At 44.4% G+C, this 23,901-nt stretch overlaps 1 protein-coding gene across 3 annotated transcripts in view; it reads left to right on the top strand.

The window, feature by feature from the left end:
- Positions 1-23,901, top strand: part of FARP1 (FERM, ARH/RhoGEF and pleckstrin domain protein 1) — a 214,736-nt gene that overhangs the window by 85,233 nt on the left and 105,602 nt on the right. The gene's annotated exons all lie outside the window — the stretch shown is intronic.

Genomic DNA, 23,901 nt, shown 5'->3' with positions numbered 1-23,901 from the left:
GAGTGCCCAAACTGCAACCCAAAACCCACTTATTCATGGCAAGTGCCAACACAGCAATTTACCCTGAATACTACAGTCCAATGTAGTATCTTCCATGTACTTTATCATTTAGCTATAATAGCCTGCCTACATTCAGTGCACTGCCTGTGCCATTCATAGTGTGCCCTGCGCTGATGAATGGCAGGAAAAGTCTAAGGCTGCGTTCACACGGGCGAGTATTCCGCGCGGGTGCAATGCGGTAGGTGAACGTATTGCACCCGCACTGAATCCTGACCCATTCATTTCTATGGGGCTGTTCAGATGAGCGGTGATTTTCACGCGTCACTTGTGCGTTGCGTGAAAATCGCAGCATGCTCTATATTCTGCGTTTTTCACGCAACGCAGGCCCCATAGAAGTGAATGGGGTTGCGTGAAAATCGCAAGCATCCGCAAGCAAGTGGGGATGCTGTGCGATTTTCACGCATGGTTGCTAGGTGACAGTCTATTCACTGTATTATTTTCCCTTATAACATGGTTATAAGGGAAAATAATAGCATTCTGAAAACAGAATGCATAGTAAGTGATCAGTTGAGGGTTAAAAAAAATAAAAAAAAATAACTCACCTTCTCAGTTTGTTCGCGTAAGTCCCGGTCTCTTCTTTACTTCTCAAAAGATGAACTATGGGCTAAAGGACCTTTGGTGACGTCAGATCACATGGTCCATCACCGCGGTGATGGACCATGTGATTGGAGCATGTGATCTGACGTCACCAAAGGTCCTTTAGCCCATAGTTCATCTTTTGAGAAGTAAAGAAGAGACTGGGACTTACGCGAACAAACGGAGAAGGTGAGTTAATTTTTTTTTTTTTTTTTTAACCCTCAACTGATCACTTACTATGCATTCTGTTTTCAGAATGCTATTATTTTCCCTTATAACCATGTTATAAGGGAAAATAATAACATCTACACAACACCGAACCCAAACCTGAACTTCTGTGAAGAAGTTCGGGTCTGGGTACCACAGTCGGTTTTTTATCACGCGCGTGCAAAACACATTGCACACGCACGATAAAAACTGAACATCGGAGCGCAATCGCAGTCAAAACTGACTGCAATTGCATTCCTACTCGCGCGGGTTTGCCGCAACACACCGGGACGCATCCGGAACTAATCCGGACACGCTCGTGTGAACCCAGCCTAAGGCATATTGGTACAACATAGACTTTTTCCAGGGCATGGGTGCCCACAGAGAGGGATCTGAGTGCCGCCTCTGGCACCTGTGCAGTGTTGAATATAACCACTGCTATAGAATAGTTCAATGTAGTTAAAGGGGTTCTGCAGTTTGTTTAAACTGATGATCTATCCTCTGGATAGATCATCAGCATCTGATCGGCGGGGGTCCGACACCCGGGACCCCCGCCGATCAGCTGTTTCAGAAGGCAGCAGCGCTCCAGCAGCGCCGCGGCCTTCTCACTGTTTACCACAGGCCCAGTGATGTTACAACTAGTATCAACTGGCCTGGGCGCGGCTAAGCTCCGTTCACTTGAATGGAGCTTAGCCCCGCCCAGGCAAGTTGATACTAGTCGTGACGTCCCTGGGCCAGCGGTAAACAGTGAGAAGGCTGTGGTGCTCCTGGAGCGCCGCTGCCTTCTCAAACAGCTGATCGGCGGGGGTCCCGGGTGTTGGACCCCCGCCGATCAGATGCTGCTGATCTATCCAGAGGATAGATCATCAGTTTAAACAAACTGCAGAACCCCTTTAAATACAGTACATGTATAATAACATGTAAATATGAATGGTGCTTTGTTGATTGGTCATTTGGATAGAAGAGGGATATTGGCGACAGAAGGTAACCGACACCAAAGACTATGCCATAGATCTGCTGGTGATCTGTATATGAAATACCTACGGACCTCAAAGCATATAGGCACAATATAGGTTATGATGAGGTTGTAGACCAGGGAAAGCCTTGTGGACAACTGTTATGTAGCAGAACCATTACTTTGTTGTCGGTGACAAATCAACAGTATGTTGTCAGTTCTTGATTCCAAAGTTACGATCAATATGGCTAAACTTTCTGTAGTCAAGTATACTTTTATCTATCTTTATTAAAGGAAGAAGAAACATTATCAGCTGCACCGAAAATTCTCAAGGCAGGGTGCACGTCCTTGGCATTGGCGAGTCTTGGTTGTAGATTATTTTCTTCCATTTTCTATATGTGATTATGGTGGTAATCATGTTGCCTGACCCATTACTGGCATTCAGAGATACGTGGAGAACCTGTAGTCTGGAAATGACTGTTGCAGAGTGTTCTAGGCATGCTGTGTATCATGTGCAGGGAGATAAGGAGAAGGCTATGGCCATCAGCTATTGTGAATGGTGTGGTCCTCTGTTATCTGTACGGAGGTGTTACCTTTCATTCTATTCCTGCCTGTGATGATTCTGAGATGATTGCTGAGAAGTGATCTTTACAGAACAGGCCATCACCAGGCTCCATGAGTGAAAACTGCATGATTTCAGGACTTTTTTACTTGTTTATACATATGTAACATGACAAGGTTAAAAAAAACTAATCGCCAAAACTTCTTTAAACAGAATCTGTCACCAGTTTTATGCAGCCATATCTGAGGGCAGTATAAACTAGTGAGATGCCTTTAACAAAAGTCTGGGCCACTTACTTGAATTGACTCAGTCGTTTTGGTATCACATGCCAGTCCTGATATTTATGTGGTCTCGGCAGTCCCCACTTCTCCTGCTGAGTGATATCTTTGTTCCCATGTTGTTCATGGGTAGAGCCGTGAGCCTGTGATGATGAAGACTCCCCGCACAGTCGCACACTGTATAGTGAACAGCTCCAGTGCTCGGATTGCGCTGGAGCTTTTCAATAATTTTTTTTTTTTTACTTTAGCAAAATGTCTAGGTCAGTTCAAGTGAGTGTCCCAGTGTTATACTAATGGGTATCTGTCGCCAATTTATGCTGCCCTTAGTTGTGCCAAATAAAACTGGCACAAACCTCAAATTCCCTTTATTTTGTTGCGCAAAAAATCTGCAATGCATATGTCGATTTTAAAGGAAACGTCACCATGAAAATGTGAAATAATCTGCAGGCAGCGTGTTATAGAGCAGGATCAGCTGAGCAGACTGATATATAGTTTTATGGGGAAAGATTCAGTAAAACTTGTATTTCATTTATTTGTATTTCTGCTCATTCTGGGCTTTGAAGTCTAGGAGACGGTCCTATCAGTGACTGACAGCCTTCCCTCTATGACTGTGTATACACAGATAGCTGTCAATCACTGATAGGACCGCCTCCTGGACTTCAAAGACCAGAATGGGCACAGATATACATAATATAAGACTGTATATCAATCTGCTCAGCTCCTCCCGCTCTATTACATGACGTCTTCGCCTCAGACACCATCTTCCTCGTGACAGGTTCCCTTTAAATCCTCAGTAAATCTATTTATGCTGCACATTTCCACCACGGATTTCGCCTTTTGCAATACATCCGATGAAATCACTGCAAAATATACACGTAACGCCTATGGCTTTGCTGCAGAAAATCCACCCTGTATGGTTGTCCCACATGGATACTGTCACTTCTATTATTGGTAGTACCCATAGCGTGGCTCGTTCAACTGTCCACTATTCTTCGCGATTACCATATGTACGATCAGGACATGCTATCAGGGCATAGCCCCTAACACATTAGATACCAGACTTTCCTCTGTGAATTGGCACCTTAATAATCTGTGACGTTTCCCGGTTACCCCTGTGTACGAGCAGTGTATTATGTAACTGAAAAATGAATCCAGCCAGCAAAGGAAGCAATATGGACAATCGCAATACATTAGGAAGTGCCTTGTATTAACTTTCTCTACATGATAAATGTCATTTGCTGAAGTGACACAACCCCTTTAAATGACTCCCTCCATAATGCTATAAAATGTACTCCGCTTGCTGCATGATCTGGACAGATAATACAAGAAGGATTTATCTCCAATATGGCCGCCTACAGTAACATTTTTAAAAATAAATAGCTACAACTTTAAAAAAATATTATTTTTTAACCATTTAAAGAGACTTTGAGACATTTCCTTTTAAAGTGACTCAAAATCAGTCTTTCCTATAAGGACAAACCGGATTTGAGCGATGTTCTCAGCGTTTCACTTTAAAACCTACTTCAGGCCAACAATGTCAGAGTTCAGGCCTTTATTGAAATATGACCCTGCTCAATTAGGAATCCCGCTTTATTCATCATATGGAGCAGACTGGGAAGGCCTTGCAGTTCACTGGAATCGGCACAACCGCAGCCTATATACTTCAGCTACAGGTCAAGTAAGATGGCTGGAAGTCCAACAATTCAATTACTGGTTGGGTGCCTGCTCGATACGACCAGCTTTAATGTGGAGCCTGCGGGTACTAGGCAATGATGTGTATATTGTAAAATTTGTTTATGGGCGCATGAAGTACACGCATCAAGGACAAACCACTGAAAACTAATGAAAAATGGCCAAGTTAATTGTAAGCTGAATTACCTTTTGTTAATGATTTGCAGATGTGGTCAGCGTTTTGGCTCTAGGCCCAGTAAGCTTCATTATAGGGACTGGGAACCTTTATGGCTGGCTGGCCGAATGAATGCACTGAACCCGATCCTTAATCTGATGTTTTCCGTTCATTTGATGAAAACCTCATCAATGATATTCACACTACTTAATTACGCTAGTCCACTCATTTAATGAGTTGTTAGGCTTCATGCACACGCCATCATTTTTAGGGTGCCTTCACACGTGGTGGAATTTTCCACCGGAAAATCCACGCCTGCGTAGGCGCTGCTCCAAAGCAGAGCCTGTGCCCTTGTTCTGCTAATCGGAGCAGCGGCGCAGGCAGGAAATTGTCGGGGTCGGACTAAATAACTGGCTCTGTCAGGCTGGCGTCATGTAGGCGCTTCCTCACCTCCAGGGACAGCCCCTCACCAGTGAAGACGTCCTGCTGATGAGACAAATTGATTCGTTACAATCGATTGACTCATCTCTAATGCAGTTTCCCACCAGCTTTTCAAAACTGGTGTGAGTGGTGTTAAAGGGAACCTGTCACCGGGATTTTGTGTATAGAGCTGAGGACATGGGCTGCTAGATCGCCGCTAGAACATCCACAATACCCAGTCCCCATAGCTCTGTGTGCTTTTATTGTGTAAAAAAAAACAAAAACGATTTGATACAGATGCAAATTAACCTGAGATAAGTACTGTCCATGAGATGAGTCCTGTATGTGAGATGAGTCAGGGACAGGACTCATCTCAGGTTAATTTGCATGTGTATCAAATCGTTTTCTTTACACAATAAAAGCACACAGAGCTATGGGGACTGGTTATTGTGGATGTGCTAGCGGCCATCTAGCAACCCATGTCCTCAGCTCTATACACAAAATCCTGGTGACAGGTTCCCTTTAAGTCACAACATTTTTGTGCAAGTGAGCCCAAAAATTTTGCCAAAGCTTTGTTTTGCAGCTTTTTGTAGAGGACCTGTCACTAGTGTTGAGTGAACTTGTGTCCTCCGAATCTCCTCCTTTCATCAACTATAGATTGCCATAATCTCGCGATGCGCAGTGCCGGTATAGTGTTCTTTCCCTGTGCTGGCATCAGCCTCAGGGAGAGAACTGCGCATCGCGAGATTACGGCAATCTATAGTTGATGAAAGGAGGAGATTCGGAGGACATAGGCGGTGCTGGGCTCCTTCACAGGCGGGCGTGGCTGGGCACGGCTGGGCTCCAGGAAGGTCAGTACAGCCCCTTGGACACATTCAAGACTAATTTACATATCTATAAAATCCTTTTTTAAAGAAATTAAAAGCACACAGCCCTATAGGACAGATATATTGCGGACATGCTAGCGGCGATCTAGCCGTGCATGTCCGCAGCTCTATAGCCCAAAACCTGGTGACAGAATCCCTTTAAGTTCGGCGTCTAAAGTTGGGGTTATCGAAGAATCGCGTTATGGATTCCGCTACCGCGGACCATAACGGAATTTAGAATCCATAACGTGATTCTTCGATAACCCGAACTTTAGATGCTGAATTTAAATCTCAAGTTCGCTCAACACTACCTGTCACCACTCGTAACATGTCTGTTTTAGTAAATAATTGTATCCCATATGAAATGACAATTTTGGAACATTTATTCTTATGACTTTGTTTTGCCATTCTTCTTCTATTCTTTATGGAAGTTTAGGGATAAAGGGTACAGATGGGCGTTACTAGTTTGGTGTGTCCCTGCACAGTCTAGCATTGTCCACCATGGCCTGATCCATCCAGACAGCTACTAAGACAGACATGATCAATTCCTCCCATGGACTTGTTTTGTGGTTATAGGTGGGAGAACGATCATGATTTAATACAAAATGGGTGAGTTTTTTAAATGAATAATGACTCCTAATAGTGATACTTTTTTCATCTTTTCAGAAAGGTGAGGACCCGGCTGCGTTGTATTATGGCTTTACAAGCTAATTCCTTAGCTCGTCTCATAGCTGTTTATGTCCGATTTATAGCCATGCTGGACGTAAAGTGGGCCTTGCTGTATTGCTTACCTGGAACTGCCTTGCCTCGTCAGTGAATAGTCTGTTCACTAAAATGTTCCCAGAGCTTTAAAAAAATTGTTTGCAGGAATCCCAGCGGATATGTGAAAGCAGTGCTCCATAAAACGTTCCCTTACATTTTATGGATAAGCCTTCTACGAATGTCTGGCTATGTCGTAGAGGCAACAATCTCCTCTTAGGCCTCATTCACACAATTCCTGTATCGCATGTATTTTGTGTACTGGGATCCGCTGCTAATGTTAATGAATAGGGCTGTTCACATGGGCTTTTCATTTCCGTCAGTGTGTGAAATCTGCAGCATGTCCTAGTGTTGTGTGTATTTGCTTCCATATACACCTATGGTAGTCTATGGGAGTGCATCAGGAAGGAATACGCATGTAAATCCAGATAATTTACTGAAGAAATACTGATCTGGATGGTAAGTCATCCGAAATCTGTGCGTATTCTGGAGCCAGAATACAGACAGATTTCTATATTCTCGTGTGAAAGAGGCAAAAGGCACAGGGAGTTTTATCAAAACTGATTTTACCAGTCAGATTCCGCCTTTCATTTTCCAAAGGAGATCTGAAAAATGAAAGGTGGAATCTGATTGGTTGCTATGGGCAACTAAGCCACTTTTCCTTACCACCAGTTTTAATAAAGTTCAGTGAGCTTGATAAAGACAGTTTGGTCGAAACGTCGCTGCATAAGGTGTAATAAAGGAATTTAATTGGATCCATTGGAGTGCCGCGGCTTTTTTACATATCGCTGAAAGAAAGGTATTTTTTCAGAGCTACAACTTAAAGGGGTTGTCCGCTTTTTACTATTGATGACCTATGCTTAGGATAGGTCATAAATATCAGATTGGTGGGGTCAGACACCCAGCACCCCCGTGGATCATCAGTTTGAAGAGGAGTGCTGCCTTCTCTCCTTTGTTTACCTACTCGCCGCAGCAATTGCAGTGGTGAGCAGCTGTAATTACAAGCATTGCGTCCCCATTCAACATGGCTCTGTCTGTTCCAGTTTATAGGATAAATCTGTCCCATAGAAGTGAATGGGGACACCATACTTGTAATTACACCTGATCACCACTGCAATTGCTGTGACGAGCAGGTAAATAGAGCAGGGAAGACAGGGCTTGTATAAGCACTGCCTTCTCTTCAAACATATAATTGGGGGTGCCAGGAGTCGGACCTCCGCTGATATGATATTGATGACCTATCCTGAGGATAGGTCATCAATGGTAAAAAGTGGACAACCCCTTTAAAGGGGTTGTCTCGTCCCGCGGTTACTAACATGAGATAAGATTAAGTCTCAGCCACCTGATTGTTGAGAGGAGACAACCCCTTTAAAACAGTCAAAATAAGCTGGCCATGCTTATTAGATAAATGTCTGCCGAACCTGATGGTTTTGATGGGGCCTCCTGACAGCAGGTATCTGGGGAAATAAAGATTTTCCAGTCTTATGGACTTTTTAGGCTGAGTTCACACGTCCGTTGTTTCCATCAGTTATTGTGAGCCAAAACCAGATGCGGATTAGAAACAGAACAGGAGGAAATCTTTCCAGTACACCTGTTCTCTTGAGTAGGCTTCATTATGGGTTTTGGCTCACAATATCTCATGGAAGTAACTGATTAAACAACTGAAGTGTGAACTCGGCCTAACATGGCATGCACATTGGAATGATTGGCAGTAGTTTGATTGCGATACTTGATCTTTAAGCTGCAGTAGAGCTACGTTTACATGCAGTGATCGCCCCCTCTGTGTGAGGATGAATGATCGCCACTAGTAGTTTGTGTGCAGCAGGTCCCTGGTTATTCAGGACCATGTGCCACGTTATTTTTTTTCTTAGTACCGTAGCACCAGAGTTCTCCTTTTCAGATTCGCTGTTTTCATCATTAAAGTGTATTTTAATGCTTAGCCATTTTAGTGGAGCTTAGTTGAATTCACAAAAATGAAGGAACATAAATGTAATATGGATTAACCCTAGAACATAGAAATAGCCATTCTGTAGCAGGAAAGCATTAAGAATATGCTGTTTTATAATTGGATTAGTCGGCCATCAGGCTTTTGTACTGGAAATGTCAGCTTACAAACAAATATGGGGCAGTAAATACGATATAGCAGCTCAAATTCTTAACATATTATTTGTTGGGAATCAACATAGGGAGTGATTAAATGTGTTCAATAGAGAGCCATTTACATGGAACATGATTTTATATCCCCAAACATTGGTGGATTGAAATAATTTTTGGAGTGTCTGATGGCCATGTTCAGGGGAGCGAGGGGCTGAATTGTTGGGTAGTGACAGTTCATGTGAGTCAGTATTTATTGCTAGGATATTTTATTACCTATATTATAATGTGAAATAGAGACATATCAAACGTTTAGATCGGTTGGGGTCTGAGCACTGAGACCCCCATGATCCCTAGAACGAGGGGAGAGGAGTGGATGCATATTGCGCCCTCTTTCCTCGCTGAATGAGACGGGCTCCACAGAAGTCTATGGGACCCGTCTTGGTTCGGTCCTCAGCAGCGAGGAGAGAGAGTATGCTATTGTTCTAGGGATCGGTGGTGGTCTCCGCGCTCAGACCCCCACCATTCTAAACTTTTGATATGACTATTACATATCAAAAGTTTTTTGAAAAGTTAGTGACCCTTTAATCGCAACCAAGGACAAAACATATCTCTGACTATGGCCACAGGAGCAGCATACATTCTCCATGTTTTATGCCATATACTGTAATATACAGTGATCTAATATCAAGTTTTATTTAATAGATTATTCTTCTTGGGCTTTCTGCAAAAGAAGAAAATCTCCTTTCTACCTTTCAGCCACCTTACTAGAGAAAAACACTAATCTTTTCAGGATGGTTCATGTAAAAGCGCCTGTAGCTGGACTTGTTCGGATTATTATTTAATTTATTTGCGTTGCTGTGATCATGTATCTCCCAGATCAGATTACCAGTCCGGATGGTGTTATTCTAGTAGCTGACTTGCCTCAGACTTTTTTTTTCCATCCAACCAAAACACATCTTCTGGAACTTTCAGACCAGATTACTTTTAGATATGTCCTGAAGCATCATGTACTCAGAGCAAGCATACTTGGACAGTGGGGGGTCATTTATCAAAGACTGGAGTTTTACACTGATCTTTGATTCCCCCTATGGTGCAGGAGGATATGCCTAATTTATGACGAGGTGGGGGAGATTTATCAAACTGTTATAAAATAGAACTGGCCTAGTTGCCCATAGCAACCAATCAGATTCCACCTTTCATTTTTCACATCTCCTTTGGAAAATGAAAGGTGGAATCTAATTGGTTGATATGTGCAACCAAGCCAGTTCCACTTTACACCAGTTTGATAAATCTCCCCCGGTGTGTGCATCCTCCGCCAGTCTGTGCTCCTACTTTGAAATCTACTCCAGTCCCTGATTGGAGTAGATTTCAGTTATCGTTTGCCCCAGTTCATGTAATTGATAGTAAATTTGCCATCACCCGCCACTCCTCAGTGTTAAGAGCAGTGTGACAACATCATGTGTGACAATATTTTGGCACATGGGTGTTAATGTCGCAGAACGCAGTCTTGAGACCCTATTTACGCATGAACTGTAAGCATAAGGCTTAAAAAAAATAAAAAATTCAAACCAATATAATAGCCACCATACTTATTTAAGCCCCATGCACATGACTGTATCTTAGGTCCGAAACATTCATTTCTATGGGGCCGTATCATATGCTGTCCGCATCAGTATGTCCGGTCCGTGCCCCCCCCCCCCCAAAAAAAAAAAAATAGAACACTTCCGATTCTTGTCCATATTGTATACAAAAGTATCATTTCTACAGTAGTGCAGGACCTGCTGAATGAGAAAATGTGGGGCACACATGGCCAATATCCAGGTTTTACGGATGCGCTGTTTATGGACTGCAAAACGGATACTGTTGTGTGTGTATAGAAAGGATGTCAGATTTGTTCCACACCATATCATCTGTCACCTTTTAGAAACTCTGGCTCATCACACTTTCCGTAAACTAGCTTTGAATGTTTTTATTTCCATGGGGATGATGATGGTTCGATATTAACTTACACTCCAATCCAGGTCGCAAAGAGTTGTGCACAATACATTCTGCGAGTACCAGTCCTGTTAGTGGACTTTGTCTGAGGAGACTGATGGAATGCTTACCCCTGCATTTCCATCGATGCTATTCATAAACAGACCGCCACATCCAGGATGGCAAGGGTCGCGTGATTTACCGCTCCTGGCTGTATCCCCTACTGCACAGGTGCAGAAAACATCCACCTTAGGCACAAATGCAGGAGATGCAGCTGCCTGTATATTGACCTCTGCAGCCATGGAGGCCTTGTGGGTAAATCTGATGTCTGACGCCATCTTGGAATCCATGACAGTCTGCTTACATACAGCACCCATGGGCAGGTGTGTTGGGGTAAACATTTGATTTGCCATTACACGTCTGTGTATAACGTTTCAGAAAGCAAACAACTTTAAACAATTAGGGTATGGCCACAGCAGCAGCCCTTACAGTACTAGCAAAGTATGAGATTTTCAGAAATTTCATCCACACGCTGTGGAGAAAAAAGCAGTATCGTAAACTTACTTGCAATGTAGCTTTTCCATCCACAGCTTGTCAGTTTATGCTGCGGGTTTTACCCATGGCTTTCATCCTATGCAATGAAATGGTTGAAAGCAGTGAGTCCTGCAGCAATGCCCCAGAAAAAACGAGTCTATTTTGGGCAATTTTTGTGGCAGCGGATTTCAGAGAAACCACTGCTGAATTTGTTTAGATGGCATCAAACATCCAGGTGAAGGGGCAGCAGCACCGGATTCTCTTCTCATCTTCTAACCAAACTACTACTGTACATAAATCACTTCAATCCACTTCAGTTCATCTTCCACTGTGACTCTGCAGAGGTGGACAAAGTAATGTAGATTTTTGAATGTGACAGTTTTTTTTTTTTAGTGGCCAAGCAATAGATTATCTTATAGAGGTCTGTAGACAACCAAAAATGTAGCTGCCAGTAACAAATATCTAGACGTTGGCTACCTGCCTCTTGGAACTTGTGTTTAGCTTTCACAACATATCAAAGGTTTTGATAAGTGGGGGTCTGAGTGCTGTCTCTCCATGGCTGCAGAAGATGGGCTTAATAGAAAGTCTAAAGGCCAGTCTTGATTCCGTCTTTCGTAGCAAGGAGATAGATCACGCTAATGTGAGTGGTTCTCTCTCCTCGTTCCAGCGATCAGTGGGAGTTTGTGGACATATCAAAAGTTTTCTGAAGGCTTTAAATTCTGCACCCTCCCCAACTTGTTGATCTTGTGCATCATATGTTCCATGAATGACAATGTCCTTGAAGTCACCAGATACCACCTCATTGGACAGATTTATGAAACTAAAAGAGAAACTGAGTCTTTGTTGCCCATAGCGAGCAATCACTGCACAGCTTTCATTTTACACCACGAGGACTTGCTATTTCTTTGTGCTCAGTGATTGTTTTGTTCAGTATCATAGGGGGAGATTTATCAAGACTGGTGCACAGGAAAACAGCTGACAACTGTAGTCCAAAGCAGTAAGTCGACTTGTATGTAGTCCTGCACAGTGCAGCTGTCACTCGATAGTTAAAAGTCTAGCCTCAGCTATGGTAGTATTTACTGGACCCAATGGTAAACATATGTTCTATTACCAAATAGCCCATATGGAAAGAGGTATCTCCCAAGGAAGAGAACCATCTTGCTAGCGCCGCCTCTTGGCAGTGTCAAAATCCAAGTTTCCAACAAGCCTTGAGATTTGACAAGGGAATAGGGAATATATGGAGCATTGCTAATACGTTTCCAAACCAAGGAGTACTTCCAGAAAGTCTCCATAGAGGACTAGTCTCATTAAGGAGATTCAGCACCCTGCCTAAACCAATTAACCCAGAAATACTGTGGAAGATTTATCAATGGTAGTGCAAGGGACCAGTGGAGATGCGGTTAGTAGCCACCAAACAGAGTTCACCATTCAGAAAACAACAGCAGGAAGGTGTGGACATATTTGGGTACGGGGTTTGCTTTTAAGGACTTTAGAAGTTGTGTAGCAGTTATGGCAGGATTTTTTCCCAAAATGGAGATTATACTGATGCGTTTTGGATCATTTTTGATAAAATTGCAGCGAAAACCATGACTTGATCCACACGTGTGAATAAACTGTTAGAGATGTAGCTATATATCGCTATCTGTCTACATATCTGCACAACGGGGGTCAAATGTTTCTCCCTTGCTCTGACGGAGAAATCCCCTAATTTATGACGGAGTAGTTTTTACTCTATTCTTATGCATTCTTTCAGGCATAAAAATGGCTCCCAAGTGGCAAAGATGTCATAAGAACGCCTGTGCAACAAAATACTGTTGCATAGATGTTTATAAAGTTTCAAAATGAGGTCTTGCAACTTTTTGTTTTTTAACCCTAAAACAGGCTTGGCGCACTCTGTAAGTGACCCGCAACGTGCTGGAAGTTGTGTTGATTTTGCATGGCTTTGCAGGCCCAGCTGTACACTAACTGGAATGAAATCAGTGAGCACCATAAAGAACATCAGGTTAAACATGGCATGCTCCAGCATGGGAAAGTGCCACGCCGTTCCTTTGTATTAGCAGAGCACCATTTAGGATAATCATAAAATAAACATGAAGTTTAATAGAATAGCAGAATGTACTGGACGGCTATGCCGGGGATAAGCTCTGCTCTTTGCTGCACATTTCTCAGTCTGCCGGCCTCAGAACAAATGACTGTGCTTTTGTTGGGCGGGAACAGCCATGGGCTAACTGCAGAGGAAACAAAGCTGGTTTTATGATGTAGCTATATGATTTCCTCCGAACAAGTGACCTCATGGAGAGAAAACCTACTTCACATGCTTTTAGGGTCCTTTATTTCTCAAAGACTATGCTGTGTCCCCGGGGGCTGAAATGGAAACTAAAACGTTCACATAAAGAATTAAATTCTCAGCTTAAATGGGCATACCCCGGCTTTCAATACAAAAGTGATGAGCTGCAGAAGACATAAAGAAGAAATGCTCCTGGCTCTTTGGCACGTCTTGCAAAACTAACATTAGCTTTACATACTTGCTTGTGCGTGTGTAATTATTTTGTGAGCAGAACCTTTATGCAAGAACCAAACCCAATATATATATATATATATATATATATTCCTAAATTAGGCCTTATTTACGTACGTGTCAGTGAATCACAGATTCAGCTGCGAGGGGCTGTCCCCGGTGCCGAAGAAGCTCCCCCCTGACGCCTGATTGACAGGGCCGGGCATCTTGCTCAGCCCTGACAATCTGAGTAGCAGCACAAGCGCAGAAGCTCTGCTGCCAATACCTGAGCAGAGACCGCGCATGCGCTTCAACACTTGAGGGTAGTGGCACGTGAACAGTCCTTCCCCTGGTATGAGAAGCAGAGCCTCTGTGCTTGTGCTGCTACTCAGAGCAGAGGCGCATGCAGCAAATTGTCAGGGCTGTGCGAGATGTCCAGCTAGAATACGAGCCAAACTAAGTGGAGTCCTAAAATGCATCCAGTTTATTAGTGACCTGTTGATTGACAGTTGAGCTGGCCTGTGTATGGAGGGATGGGGGGGAGAAGCCGCCAGGAATCGCTGTCAGTAACGTGAGCACTTGGCCAACAGCTATCGAAAGTGTTTGACCAACTCTAGGCAGCAGAAAAACCGAGGTACACTCACCATACAATTCTTACACTGTACAGTCTCATCCTCCTGCTGTTACAGGCTCCTGGTTCTTTTTTAAGAAATGTAAAGTGATTCACTCAGATTCTTGGCACCTGCTTTCCTAGAATGTGACTGTTTGAAAGTCACTCTATCAGTTTTTGTCAGGTAGAAGCTTGTAATAAAGTCTCTAGTACTTGGGGTACTTTCACACTAGCGTTATTCTTTTCCGGCGCTGAGTTCCGTCCTAGGGGCTCTATACCGGAAAAGAACTGATCAGTTTTATCCTAATGCTTTCTGAATGGAGAGCAATCCGTTCAGGATGCATCAGGATGTCTTCAGTTCAGTCTTCTTGTCTTTTCAGGACTGAGATAATACCCCAGCATGCTGCGGTTTTATCTCTGTCCAAAATTACGGAACACTTGCCGGAATGCCGGATCCGGAATTTTTTTTTCCATTGACATGCATTAATGCTGGATCCGGCATTTCAGTGCATTTGTCATACGGATCAGGATCCTGATCCGTCTGACAAATGCCATCAGTTGGCATACGTTTTGACGGATCCGGCAGGCAGTTCTGGTGACGGAACTGCCTGCCGGAATCCTCTGCCGCAAGTGTGAAAGTACCCTTAAAGGGAACCGGTCACCGGGATTTTGTGTATAGAGCTGAGGACATGGGTTGCTAGATCAGGGCTCGACAAATCCCAGGCGCCAGGTCGCCATGGCGACTAGGAATTTTGTCCTGGCGCCTGGGTATTTGCCCCTGCTTGAAAATAGGCCCAGCACACCAGCAACCGGGCGCAGCCACTGGAGGGTTAGGACCGCGAGCAAAATAAAACCTTTTTTTTTTTTTTTTTATCACTTGCGCCCAGGCTCGGACTGCCACTCTGCCCGGACCCCTCAGCTTTCGGCTCCATCGTGGTTTGGCCACTCTCTCTCGCCGTCTGTCGGTCGCAGCGTGCTGATGTAGCCGTGCGTCATCTCCAGGGCAGTTAAAAATGGCGAAGCCTTTACCGGAGCCCGGCCGATGCTTATGTGATAACTGTCTGGCAGACATCAGAGCCCGTGTCCCGGTGAGAGAGCCTCGGCGGGGTAAGAGGAGTTAGTGCAGGGGAGGCAGAGCGGGAGCACAGGTAGCTGCGCTGCACTCGCTGACAAGTGGAGGAAAGACAATCAGCCCATCATCATTCCTCCTGCTGTATACAGCAAGGGACATGATCGGGCAGCGCAACATCCCAGGGCACCAAGTGCTGCCAGGTCCCTGCACGGCCGGCTCTGCGGCGGTAAATGATGCGCTCTGCACTTATCCGCCAGGCTCAAAGTTTGTAATGTCTGCCTGCTGCAGCCAAGTTGGCCTCGAGCACGACCATGAACCCAGCGGGGAGCCCGAGCTCCTGCTAGCCACAACTGGTGGCCATTCCTGCACCGTGCTCTATCCCTACAGTTACCATTTGGCCATTTCTTAGTTCTTTCCCTTTCTAGGAAAGCTGGGTGACAGCCTGTATACCACACAGAAAGCCGGATGGCAGCTCCTAGGAGAGCTGTGTGGTATACAGGCTGTCTGTCACCCAGCTTTCCTGGTCTCCTGAAGAGAATATATCTCAGTATAGGAACATTTAGATACGTTATCATATGATTTACCTATTCAGGAGTCTTGGAAAGCCGGGTTGCAGCTCCTATGAGAACTAAGACTACTGAATGGCCAAATCATCTGATGACTTCTCTATATGTTCCCATACTGAGATATATTCTCATCAGGAAAGCTGGGTGACAGGCTGTATACCACACAGGTCTCCTAGGAGCTGCCATAAGACTCCTGAATGGCTAAATCCTCTGATAACTTCTCTATATCTTCCCGTACTGAAATATGTTATCCTCGGGACTAGGAGACCAGGAAAGCTTGGTGACCATCCATGAGAGAGCTGGAAGGCCCCTCAGTATTCCTAGGGTAATTCCAATGGAAAGATTTTCCACAGAGGATTACCTGTTGTGGATTTATATCAAACTCTACATGTAGCGTGTGGATTTGCTGTGGAATTCAGCCACGATCAGTTACACATGGTGAAATCATATATTACCACGGTGCGGATTTGAAATGTGCACAGTAGGTTCATTTCCGTGTGGATTTTATGAAGTGTGAGGATTTTGCTGGTATTTGCTGCAGTACCCTGTGGATTTCATAGCTGCAGTTCTATGAGATTAATGATGAGCCTGGACCAAACATCCTGGGGAAGGGATCTCAGTTCTGTCAGCTGCAGCACAGGGATTATACACACAGTGACGTCACAGCGCAGGGATTATACACACAGTGACGTCACAGCGCAGGGATTATACACACAGTGACGTCACAGCGCAGGGATTATACACACAGTGACGTCACAGCGCAGGGATTATACACACAGTGACGTCACAGCGCAGGGATTATACACACAGTGACGTCACAGCGCAGGGATTATACACACAGTGACGTCACAGCGCAGGGATTATACACACAGTGACGTCACAGCGCAGGGATTATACACACAGTGACGTCACAGCACACTGATAATAAACAATGCCCATGTTGTTTGGTTCTAGACTTCTTTATATGTTAATTTAAGAGGTGTTATTTTTGTCGCTGAAAATAAGGCTTTATAAGGTAAAAAAAAAAAAAAAAAACGGCTCCTAACTTTTTTAGCTGGCTCCTAGATTCCAAGGAAATTTGTCAAGCCCTGTGCTAGATGGCCGCTAGCACATCCGCAATACCCAGTCCCCATAGCTCTGTGTGCTTTTATTGTGTAAAAAAACCTGATTTGATACATAAGCAAATTATCCTGACAGGACAGGACTCCTCTCAGGTTAATTTGCATATGTATCAAATCTTTTTGTTTACACAATAAAAGCACACAGAGCTATGGGGACTGGGTATTGCGGGTGTGCTAGCGGCCATCTAGCAACCCATGTCCTCAGCTCTATACACAAAATCCTGGTGACAGGTTCTCTTTAAAGGGGTTCTGCACTTTCATTAACTGATGATCTATCCTCTGGATAGATCATCAGCTTCTGATCGGCGGGGGTCCGACACCTGGGACCCCCACCGATCAGCTGTTTGAGAAGGCAGCGCCGCGGCCTTCTCACTGTTTACTGCCGGGCCACTGACGTCACGACTAGTATCAACTAGCGTGGGCGTGGCTAAGCTCTGTTCACTTGAATGGAGCTTAGCCGCACCCACACTAGTTGATACTAGTCGTGACGTCAGTGGCCCGGCAGTAAACAGTGAGAAGGCCGCGGCGCTGCCTTCTCAAACAGCTGATCGGTGGGGGTCCCAGGTGTCGGACCCCCGCCGATCAGAAGCTGATGATCTATCCAGAGGATAGATCATCAGTTAAATGAAAGTGCAGAACCCCTTTAATGTATTGTGCTTGACTGTAGGAAAAGGCATGATTATACAGATGCTTCAAGGGGTTTTCCAGTATTCATATATTGATGACCTATCCTCAGTCTGTAGCTGCATCTGTGCTACCTACTTATGTGTTCAAATATGGATACTGTGACGTTTCAGGACCCCGTCTGTGGAGTATTTGTAGTCTGATCTGAGCACTTACAGTTAGGCTCCATTCACATGTCCGCAATGCGGAACGGAATTGCGGACCTATTCATTTCTATGGGGCAGCACTTCCATTCTGCAAAAAAATAGAACATGTCCTATTCTTGTCCGCAATTGCGGACAAGAACAAGCATATTTCTATTAGTGCCGGCAATGTGCGGACGTGTGAATGGAGCCTTATACGAGACCTACATAATGACTGGGGCTGACCTCTGCCCCCACTTGCCAGATTCACAGCATCATTAGTAAGCAATACAATGTAGAGCAAACAGTCCTTGAAAAAGTCATAAGTTCTGAATGTCAAGTATTACCTTTTGAAGGTTCCTGTTCATTGCCCAAAATCTTTTTAGACAGCTCTCCGTGTGCTGTCCTCATCTGTTGCTCCGTTCCGCAAAATGCAGCACACACAAAGCTGGTATCCGTGTTTTGCGGACCACTAAACACTGTATGGTCATTTGCATGAGTCCCTACTAGTGGGGAAAGCACTTATTGGTTAACCCTTTAATGATTTAGCACTTATTGGTTAACCCTTTAAAATTGGTTAACACTTTAATTTAATGCAAGTTATTATAATTCTCTATTTTGTCTTGGATCGTTTTATTATATAATATGTATAGTTTCATGTGAATGGGGTGATAATGGTGATAGTTTTGTTTTTTGTTTTTTTTTAACTTATTTTTAAATAGATTTCTGCTGCAAAAAGACCTTTGTGGACACTGACTTTTTTATTTTGCTAATTTCTTTCTTTTTTTTTCCTTTTATTTGTATTTAGAATTTTTTTTTATAATCACTTTATTACTTATTTTTAAAATATATTTTTGCCACATATATCCCCCAAGAGGTCATAAAAAGGCTGTTGAAGGACAGTGAACAATTTTATTTTGTCTTTTACTTTTTATTGTATTTATTTTATTTTTTTTAAAAATCTTTTGTTAAAATTCTTTTTTTTTAAAATATTTTTGTAACACTGTATGTCCCCCAAGAGGTCTTTAAAAAGACCTCGGAGGGACACTGCCTCCCCCCCCCCCCTCCCTTTTATTTGTTTTTTTTATTTTATTGCATTTCATTTATTTTTTTAAACAAGCTGCTGTCGGGGCATTGTACAAGGCAGAGCTGAGCAGGGTCTACTGACCCTGCAGCTCTGCGCTCCTCTGGCCCCAAGACACGATCATGTGATCATTGGGTTTAAACTGCAAAGCGCTGATAAACTGCTTCTGCCTTCTCTTCGGCTCCCCCACTCTCACTAATAGCAGGAGACCATCCTGCTCCAGAGTCCTGCTACAGTGCAGGAGCTGTCATCCTTCGCTGTGCGACGCTCCAGGAAGAAACACAGCTGATCGCACGATCAGCTGTGTTTCTGGCAAGCAGGACGGGGGCCGCAAACCATAGCTCTGTGGGCCGCGGGTTGTGCCACCCCTGCTTTAAAGGGAACCTGTCAAATACTTACTGAGGGCAGCATGAAGTAGTGACAAGCAAGCTGATTTCAGTGGTGTCACTCATGAGCTAAAAGTAAGTGGTTTCCCGAAACCCAGCATCATAATCATTGTAGCCCAGGCCTGGTAAAAAGTCACGGCTGCCTGAGAAGAGTCAGGCTTATTTCTCCACCCACCTGCTGGGTGACAGTTTTCATCTTAGTTTTCTCCCTAGAAAAGAACTGTCAATTATCAACAGGTGAGCAGGGAGAGTAGGAAATCATGAATAACCGTGACTCTTTTGATCATGATGCTGGTTTTCGGCACCCACTTGCTTTTAGCCCATGGATGACACAGAGCTTAAATCAGTGTGTCTGTCACTACTTTATGCCGTATTCGGTGAGGTCACCATGAAGTTGATGACAGGTTCCCTTTAAGATCACACTTGTGGTGTTCATGGAACAGTGAGAAAATCTGATTCACTGAATGCATTATTTCATAATTTGTGTAAAGAAGTCTTGTACCACATAAGCTTCTGCCTGTGTTCAGCCCGTTACAGGTAGCTTTGAAGTGTCAAGTGTGGTGTGTCTGCCTCAGAAGGCGTATTTTTGTGGTAAGTGTTCATGTAGGGCTCAGTGAACCAGTAAATATCCTGAACCAGTCCAACCAGTTCTTTCTCTCATGGTTATCTTGTTTCATTACTGAAGCTGTAGTTAGATAAAACCAAAAGGCTGATGAGGCAAGCGCATATCCGTGTAGAAAACTTGTGCGCAGTGGCCATGCTCGCAACGAGCAGGAAACCCTTTTTCCTGCTTTCTCTAGAAATGTCATCATGGTTGTAATAGAAGAAGGCTGAATGGCGCTATTATAAGTTGCTGTTCAGCCTGTAATGTTGTGAAAGGTAATATGAGGCCTGGCCAATAAACATCTTTATTTTTTTCGCTATAATCTTTCTCTACTGCAGAAACAAGAGGTGTAGTGTAAAGTTGAAATGCTTTTCAGCCTGTGCGTTAGACGCATTCATTAAAGAGCTATGAAATCTGGAGTGACGTTCTCAGAACAGTGCTGCTATGTCTCGTACTGGCATGCTAGATAATAAATGCAAAATCATTAAAATGCCTGCCATGTTTATGGGTGAACTAAGGCAGCTGAACTGTGGGTACATTCTACACTGCTGACAATGATCTGGTATTAATTACCAAGTGCCATATATAAATCACTCATTTCGAGGCAACTGAATTTCCAAGTTTGTGCCTTTTTATATTTTTTGAAAAAAATAAATTAAAAAAATCATATATTTTTGGATATTTAACTCAGACCCATGCAAGAAAATTAAGCTGGTCAATACCCATCTTAGGCTACTTTCACACTGGCGTTTTGAATTCCGTTTGTGAGATCCGTTTCAGGGATCTCACAAACTGTTCAAAACGGATCAGTTCAGGCCCAATGCATTCTGAATGGATAAGGATCCGCTCAGAATGCATCAGTTTGGCTCCGTTCCGTCTCCATTCCGCTCTGGATGCGGACACCAAAACGCCTGGCGATGCGGAGCCAAACTGATCCGTCCTGACTTACAATGTATCCGTTTTCACCGACACAATATGGTGCAATTGAAAACAGATCTGTCCCCCATTGACTTTCTATGTAAGTCAGGACGGATCCGTTCTGAACGGATACAATCGTTTGCATTATAGGTGCGGATCCGTCTGTGCAGATACCCTGCCTCCACCCTTCCCCCCACTAATACATTACTTTACTTACTGGAGGGCACTTATGGGGGATATCTGTGGAGGGCACTTATGGGGGATATCTGTGGAGGGCACTTATGGGGGATATCTGTGGAGGGCACTTATGGGGGATATCTGTGGAGGGCACTTATGGGGGATATCTGTGGAGGGCACTTATGGGGGATATCTGTGGAGGGCACTTATGGGGGATATCTGTGGAGGGCACTTATGGGGGATATCTGTGGAGGGCACTTATGGGGGATATCTGTGGAGGGCATTTATGGGGGATATCTGTGGAGGGCACTTATGGGGGATATCTGTGGAGGGCACTTATGGGGGATATCTGTGGAGGGCACTTATGGGGGATATCTGTGGAGGGCACTTATGGGGGATATCTGTGGAGGGCACTTATGGGGGATATCTGTGGAGGGCACTTATGGGGGATATCTGTGGAGGGCACTTATGGGGGATATCTGTGGAGGGCACTTATGGGGGATATCTGTGGAGGGCACTTATGGGGGATATCTGTGGAGGGCACTTATGGGGGATATCTGTGGAGGGCACTTATGGGGGATATCTGTGGAGGGCACTTATGGGGGATATCTGTGGAGGGCACTTATGGGGGATATCTGTGGAGGGCACTTATATAGCATCTTATGCTATAAATGCGTCATCCACAGATATCCCCCATAAGTGCGTCATCCACAGATATCCCCCATAAGTGCGTCATCCACAGATATCCCCCATAAGTGCGTCATCCACAGATATCCCCCATAAGTGCGTCATCCACAGATATCCCCCATAAGTGCGTCATCCACAGATATCCCCCATAAGTGCGTCATCCACAGATATCCCCCATAAGTGCGTCATCCACAGATATCCCCCATAAGTGCCCTCCACAGATATCCCCCATAAGTGCCCTCCACAGATATCCCCCATAAGTGCGTCATCCACAGATATCCCCCATAAGTGCGTCATCCACAGATATCCCCCATAAGTGCGTCATCCACAGATATCCCCCATAAGTGCGTCATCCACATTACAGCCACATCTGCAGACAAGTTTGATAAAAGTAAAAAATAAAGTACATATAAAAGTATGTAAAAACACATTCTGGGCTCATGCCCACAAATGTAAGGGCGCCGTGCCTGTGCTGTGGACAGCAAATAGCGGTCCGCAATGCACGGACACAGACCATGGGGCAGCTGCATGAGGATCGCGGACCCATTCACTTGAATGGGGTTCGCGATCCGCATCCGACTGCCCGCACCGCAAAAAAGTAGCGCATGCTGAAGTGAATGGGTCCATGATGCGGGCTGCACACGGCCAGTGCCCGTGTATTGCGGACCCGCCGTATGCGGCCTGCAATATGGCAACGGCGGGCACACGGTCGTGTGCATGAGCCCTAATAGTCCTCACTGGTACTGTTGACGCAATATTTTAGGTTTTAAAAATGTGGCTCTCGAAAGAAATTTCAATAGTGGTTTTGGCGATATTTGACCCAGTTGACAAAAAAGTTTGCCCACCACTGCACTACCCTGAACCAAGGATACCAGGATGAAACACTTTTACGTCGTCTTGTGGCAAGACCCCATGTCTAATCAGACTACACCTGTCTGCCTGAGACATTACAGCATGTTAAGTTTTGCAGCAATCTGACATTTCTGTCTGTGTGCGTAGATTTTCTGAGGACATCTGTGCCATGTGTCCTACTACCTATTATAGCCAGTGTTTGCTTACATGGCATGCTATTTAGTCTTTCACTAAGCCCCCTAAACTAGTTAGCCTATAATTTGTACACTGTCATAGAGGAATCACGTTCCCAGATTTGACTTAATTTAGCTTAAAATTGTTGGGTGTTTCCATCTTGGATGAGGGATATGTAATTACATGTCAGTTTCCTGGTAGCCTGGTTGACTTTCTTAAAGAGGACCTTTCATGGTTTTGTAGTGAGATAAATATCTGTACCTGCGGGGTACCCCCTGCTGATGCTGCCACCCTGCCTGTTTTTTTTTAAATAGCGCTCCTGCACCCCATTATGGCCCCCGCAAATTTCGCGCTCACTAGGCTAATAGGAGCGCTATTTAAAAAAATCTGATAGGTTGCCAATGGGTATTCGTGTGGCCCGATTTATTTTACCTGTTTTTCTGTTATCTCTCTGTTTGACTTTGGACTAGCTCTGAGGGCATTATCCTGGCAGTCCCATGCTTTTCACCCTTTAACTCTTAAACAGGGATCTGGCCTTCACTGCAGGTGAGCCACCAGGCCGCTTTTGGAATAGTACCAGTGTGGTTGGCTGCTAACCCAGTGGGGGTCAGAAACCACGGTGACGAGCACCAAGGGATCAGCTAATAAACATAGGAAACGGGCAGAGTACGTGCCAATTCGTGAAACAGTCCAGAGGCCAGGGCAGACTGCTCAAGGTCAGTAGAGTGAACAGGCATGGGTCAGGACAGGAGGCAGAAAGTGAGGATCCAGGAAACAGGCAGAAGTAAGTACACAGACAGACAAATAGATTATAGCTCTTTTGTAGAGCCTAGAAAGAAAGTAAAACCTAGAGGAATCTGAAAGATTGCTCAGACAATTTGTTAAACAAACAGCCCAGAGCCCAGCATATATAGGAGGGCTAATGAGGGTATTAGCTAAACACAGAGCAAAAAGAAATTAACCCTTGCAGTGCTGAAGGGAGAGGTTCAATGAATAGATACTAGTACACAGTCACACAGAAAGAGAATTAGCAGCCAGGTTATAGTTTGCTGCATGGAAAACAGAAGTCTGTCGGTCGGCCCTAGGCAGAAGTTAGATGAGTGATGTGTCGCCCGTCCCCTCACTAGCTGGAAACGGGCAGGATGGCTGCAGGCACAGAGCTTTGTCATGAGATTTTGGGACTCTTGCGATGGCGCTACCCTTTTTTCTTGAG

Source organism: Bufo bufo, chromosome 3 (genome assembly GCF_905171765.1).
Source record: "Bufo bufo chromosome 3, aBufBuf1.1, whole genome shotgun sequence".
NCBI classification, from domain to species: Eukaryota; Metazoa; Chordata; class Amphibia; order Anura; family Bufonidae; genus Bufo; species Bufo bufo.
Note: the sequence above shows the minus strand (reverse complement) of the source record. Positions and strands in the feature narration are given on the sequence as shown.